Below are 6,000 nucleotides of genomic sequence, written 5' to 3' on the forward strand. Positions count from 1 at the left end.
ACTTTACGCCTGTCGTTTGTAACATTAACCGAAGTTAAAAAAAAGACTGTATAAACAGAGACAATAAATAATGGCAGGTGGATAATGAAAACAAGTCAGCGAGGGAGAATCTGCCCACTCTTAACGTACCGACCTAGCCTGGGTTCAGGTTCAAGATCTTACCTCTAGGCTGAGAGTGGTGGACAAAACCTTTTCCTGCTTGCGTACGGTTTGCTAGTTTCAGAGTTGTCCGACCCTTAGCTATGATTTCCTTGTTTAACAATTGTTGGCATAATCGCTCTGGTGGATTATCGGATCTCGAGCCAGTCAGTTTGTGAAAAAGGACGTCTCAAGGCCCTCTGAAGCAGGGGTACATTAGGTTCTGAAAACAGCTCATCAGTGCTAAAATGATCTAATTAACCCCACTTGCAATAATTTATCTGGTGATAAGTTATTTTAAAGTCATGCATATATTTTTTCATGACTTGAGAGAAAATTTGAATAAATCCTTCACAACTGCAAATATTGACAAACGTATTGGGGCTTATAAGTTGAACTCCAACGCTGACGACCAGAGTTAGGACTTGATATTCTGACCGTAAGTCATTCTTGCAGTTTTGCAGTCCTTTGACAATGATTTTTCTTTGCACAAATTCTGATTATTAATTTCGGATTTTTGTTCACCTGCACTAAATCCGTCGAGCCAATGATGCGTCAGGCCGGCTGGCAGCAGCTACGGCGCACCTCCGCTCCATTGCCCGTGCAGCCGATGTTTGCCGTGTGTAATTTACCGAGCCCGGGCCTTCGGCAAGAAGGCACGCACCGAGCCTCGGCGCGGGTAATTGGACTTGAGAACTGATTGGGGAGCTTGATTGACCCCTAGTAATGGATTTGAGTGTATAATTATTTGTAGTTATGGTTACGAGATGATATCGAGGTGGGCGGCCGTGACTCGCTGCCGCTGCCAGCTCTCAATTAATGAAAGTCCAGCTGCCGGGGTGCCGCCTGGCATACAGAAGTCTGCTCGGCATAAGGCGTTGAGGGTTATCGCCGTCTGAATGCTTCCCTCTTGCGCCGTCGACGGACTGCGCTCTGTCACAATAGTTATTATAAAATCTTGCCGGCCCTGGTAAATGACATTAAGCCTGATGATGTTCCCATTACTTTTCACCGCCCCGTGGCATCGCCCGTGGCACTCGGGCAGCAGTCCGTGTTAATGACTGCGCTCGTAGTGGGGGTTTGAGCCCCTCCTCGGGACAAGAAAGGCAATCGTGTCTTAATCCACCACTTTTTGTCGTAGTATTTTTGTGGTATTGATGCATTTTTGTAGTAGTGTTTATAGACTGTCATAATATTTTGCATAATATTATTACTGTAGTATTTTTCCTTGCCCTCATGTAGGTTTTAGATTAGATGGTGTCATAATAATCTGTAGTTTGCAATGGTCTATTGCAGCCCTCTGAAACTTCTTGTGATTAAGGGCGTCACAAATAAACAGGACTTGACTTTTCTTTTAAGAATTGAAGCAAAATAGGTCCCTCCTTTTAAGCACTAAATATAATATTTACTCTTGTAGTAATGTTTCACTATTTTTGTTGAAAGTCTGTGGTAGACACACATGGCTGGAACCAACTAAAAACAATTGTTTTAGTACTTTATCATTGTATATACTGTCAAGATATTTTTACCATTTTGTTTTATTTGACCACTATATGTTGCTGTATGTTTAGTGCAACTGAAAACGAGTGCTAAGAAGCACCATTTTTCTTTTTCCCCTTGCCTTATACAAGTCAAGTCATGTTTATTTGTATAGCCCTTAATCACAGAGTCTAAAGGGCTGCACAGAACACCAATTTTTCCAAACTACAGACTATTATTACACCATCCCCTGATCTAAAACCTACATGAGGGCAAGGAAAAACTCAAAAACCTCAACATGAGGAAAATGAAGAAACCTTGAGAAGGGACCAAGTTTTTTTGTCTGTTTTTGGGTTCCCGTAGCAGCAAGATGGCAGACAATTGTGTCAGCTCCTTCTAGGTGAGGCTTATGTTATGTCAAATAAATGCATACTCTTCAAATGCACAATTATATAATGGGTAATATATTTTTGCTTAGGGCAGCACGACGGCGCAGTGGTTAGCACGTGTGCGGCACAGTTCTGAGGTCATGAGATCGAACCTCCTGTGTGGAGTTTGCATGTTCTCCCCGTGCTTGCGTGGGTTTCCTCCGGGCACTCCGGTTTCCTCCCATTTTCCAAAAACATGCATGTCAGGTTAATTGGCGGTCCAAATTATCCCTGGGTGTGAATGAGCAAGCAAATTGTCTGTTCCTGTGTGCCCTGCGATTGGCTGGCAACCAGTTGAGGGTGTCCCCTGCCCACTGCCCAAAGACAGTTGGGATGGGCTCCAGCACCCCCACGACCCTACTACGCTAGGATAAGCGGCGCAGATAATGGATGGCTATTTTTACTTATTTTTTCAGTAAATAGTTTTTCTTAATGATTTTTTCGTTTAACAGTAAGAGGCGCCAAGTAATACACACTGTCCCTTTAAAATGTTTGATTATAACTTGAGAGATTTTTGTCTCACTACTGCTTTCGGAATTGGCTCATTAGTAGGAATGCAACTAATCATACCAACAAAATGGATTTGAAATCAAATTTTGAAACACATTCTGGAAAAGTTCATCCAAAGTAAGATTTTTCATCCAACCCTGACCCAATAGAGCAGAGGTCTCAAACCTGCGGCCCAGCCCCCAATTACGGCCATAAGGATGACAGTTTAAGACCCTGTCTAAATAAATATGCTAGTTAAAGGGACAGTCTAAATGCAGAACATTTACCCACTAAATGTTGCTGTGTTTTGCCGTGCAACTGAAAATGAGTGCTACGAAGAAGAATACAAACAACGGAGACTCAAAATGACCAAACCGCACCTCATTACTTTCTAAAAGAAGAAAAATAAGAAGACAAAAAGAAAAAAGCCCCTCAAAAATGAAAAAAAAGGTTAAGAAAAAAGAGTAAATATAAAAACAATTGAAATAAAAGAAAATGAAATAAGAATAAGCCAAAAAAACAACAAGAAAAAGGTAAAGAGAAGATAAAAGAAAAAAATAACAAAAAAGAAAAAAGAGCAGAAGCAAAAATAAATAAATAAATAAATAAATAAATCAGGCTTTTCATTTCTATGGGGGAACCGATAGTAGCAGGATGGCGGACTAAAATATCAGCTCCCTTAAGGTGAGTCTCATGTTATCTAAAATAAATAAAAAGAAATTTGACCTACGAGAATTTAAAGCACATTTAAATGATTGCCCATTTATTTTTGCTTATTATCATAAATCAGCAGTGTTTTTATTGTTGTTGTTTTTTTTTTACCAAATTGAGGCATTGGTAACACCAATACACACTGTCCCTTGAACTCCAACGGGTTATGGATTAATATTTTACAGATTCATTGATTTCAATATTCCTTTTTAAAGTTCTTTATTTTCAAACCTTTTGGAAAGAAATATTTTGAAAGATATTTTATAACAGTGGAATGTGTCTCATCAGCGCTTTTGTTTGTGAAAGCTCCTATTTGGCCCAACCTCACTCAAACCAAGTGCCCTCCAAGTTAAGTGAGTTTGAGACCCCTGCAATACAGCATGCATTTTACCTACTGCAGAGGAAACTGGATGAAAACTCACTCTAGATGAACCCCCCAAAAATTAAGTATCTTTCAATTTCGTATCGGACCTTTGATCTAATTCCCTGGAATTAGATTGAACATTTTGTAAGAGGCCTACTATGTATTTCACAGCTGCAAAAGCCTGAATTGAGTATTTGTCTAAAGCGGTGCTAGAAAAATAACTGGCCATGGAAAAAAAAATTCTCAGCATTTCAAGGTCCGCTTGACCAAACGTGTAGCGACTGTGATTTTTCTCTTCCTGACTTCCCTGCGGCCCCACACATCCTTTGCACGCTGTTGTCTTTATGCTCCTGTCATGTGTTCCTTGGAGACCCCCTAAACACCCCCCCACCCCCTTCCTTGCTGCTGTATGTGACCTCTCGTTGCCCTCTTGCCAGTCTCTATTATTCCTGGCTGCCCAGCGGCCCGCTCGCACCAGAGCATTTTTTGACAGGTAACATTGAGCAAGCTCGTGTGTCGGGATGCCCCCCACACCCGTGCCCCCTTCACAAACCCCCCGTGCAATCTAAGATGAAGTTCTCAGCCACATCATGATCAGTTTGCTCCAAGCGCCGATTTTTGATCTGGTTTTTTTTTCTCTTTCCCAGAGCTGCAAATGTTTTATGAAATCTTAGCATTGTACAGTTGAGAGTTTCTGTGTCATCAGACTGGATTGTGTCATTGATTTGCCCTTGAGATAAAAGCTGCCCCCGAAAAAAGGGTAACAGTCCACTCCAAGACAAACGAATACATACAAAAACCCTGCCACACAGTCGGCAGAGGTCACTCCTGGGCCGCGAGTTCGGCGGACGCGGCGTCACACGGCGCGACGCGAGAAAAAGTGGCGGGCGTGATCGGGCTACCCCCGTAACTGGGGGGAGCCCGCTCATCCGACGACCCCAGTAGCGCGGCGCGAGACAGGCGGCTGTCCGCGCGCGACGGGCGAAAGGCGGCGGACGTGTGCGGGACCCCCGTAACTGTGTCGGCGTCGCGCGTATCGTGCCCGAAAGTACCCGCGCCGCGGGTTAGGGGCTCGCTCACTGCCCAAAGATAGCTGGGATGGGCTCCAGCAGCCCCACGACCCTACTAAGGATAAGCGGTGCAGATGAGATTTTTTTTTTTTCTTTTTTTGAAGGGGCGTCGCTACTTCGCAGATTTTCACTTTTAGCGGGTGGTTTTGGTCCCCATTAACCGGGTCTAAAAAATAACTCAAAATATACATATATTTTTTGTTTATTTATTTTTTTCCTCTTTGAAGGGTCGTCGCTACTTCGCAGATTTTCACTTATTGCGGGTGGTTTTGTTCCCCATTAACCGCGATAACCGAGGTCTTACTGTAACAATACAGTAATCCTTAAAATGAACAAATGTATCTGATTAAGCAAATTGCAGATACATTTTTTTCAAGTTCAAGATTTTTTACTAAAATAATAAAAATGATCGAATGGGGTTTTGGGGTTTTTAAGGGTTATTGATCTATCTTCGTTATTCATTATCCATTATCCGTTATCGGTCAGTTCATAATACGCTACAAAGCCTAGGAACCGGGACACTTACTCTCAGCCAAAAGGCCAAGCTAAGGTCCTAGCCCTAAAGCCTTGCTGCGATCAATGATCGAATGATTTATTAATATTAGAAAAATATTTTTTTAAAAGAAGAATGTTTATGTCATCTGTTATACAGACGACTTCCGACCATTCAACTTACGGATTCCAGCAGATATGATAATTTTTTTCCGGGATGTTAAAAAATATTCGGACATTACTGTAAGTTAGATTTTGTATTGTGTGCACCTTTCTCCGAGTAGAGGACAGTACTGTAGTGCTTCTTTCCGCCCCCGCTGAGAGAGGTCACCCAGCATCCACACCGAAGAAAACATACGGCTTCTACTTCCTGGTTTGTGTGTAATCATAATGTGTACTTTGATGTGTAACTTTGACGTTTTTATTGTTTGATATCTTGTGCATTTATTCAATATGGTTGGTGTAAAGTTTGAAGAAGAGTCGAACCGTTTCTTAAATACGAAAGTGGAATAAGAAAGCTTGATGCGTTTGAGAAAATGGTCGGAACGCTTTTTTTCGGCCACTTTTTACCACGGAGGAGGACCTCTTGAAGCACATCTTCCAAAAGTAAGTTAAACTCAACTTTATTCATCTTTATAGAGCATATTATTTTATCAAATGTTTATTTTTTTAGTTCAAAACAATACATGTTACTTATACAAGTCTTGCAGTCCTTTGAGACATTTTTGTGATTAAGGGCTATATAAATAAATTTGACTTGACTTGACTTAAACATACATTCCATACAAAATATAGCACTGAAGCAACTTACGAACAAATTCAACTTGCG

Source organism: Urocampus carinirostris, chromosome 8, assembly GCF_059441175.1.
Source record: "Urocampus carinirostris isolate Australia breed hairy pipefish chromosome 8, RoL_Ucar_1.0, whole genome shotgun sequence".
NCBI classification, from domain to species: domain Eukaryota; kingdom Metazoa; phylum Chordata; class Actinopteri; order Syngnathiformes; family Syngnathidae; genus Urocampus; species Urocampus carinirostris.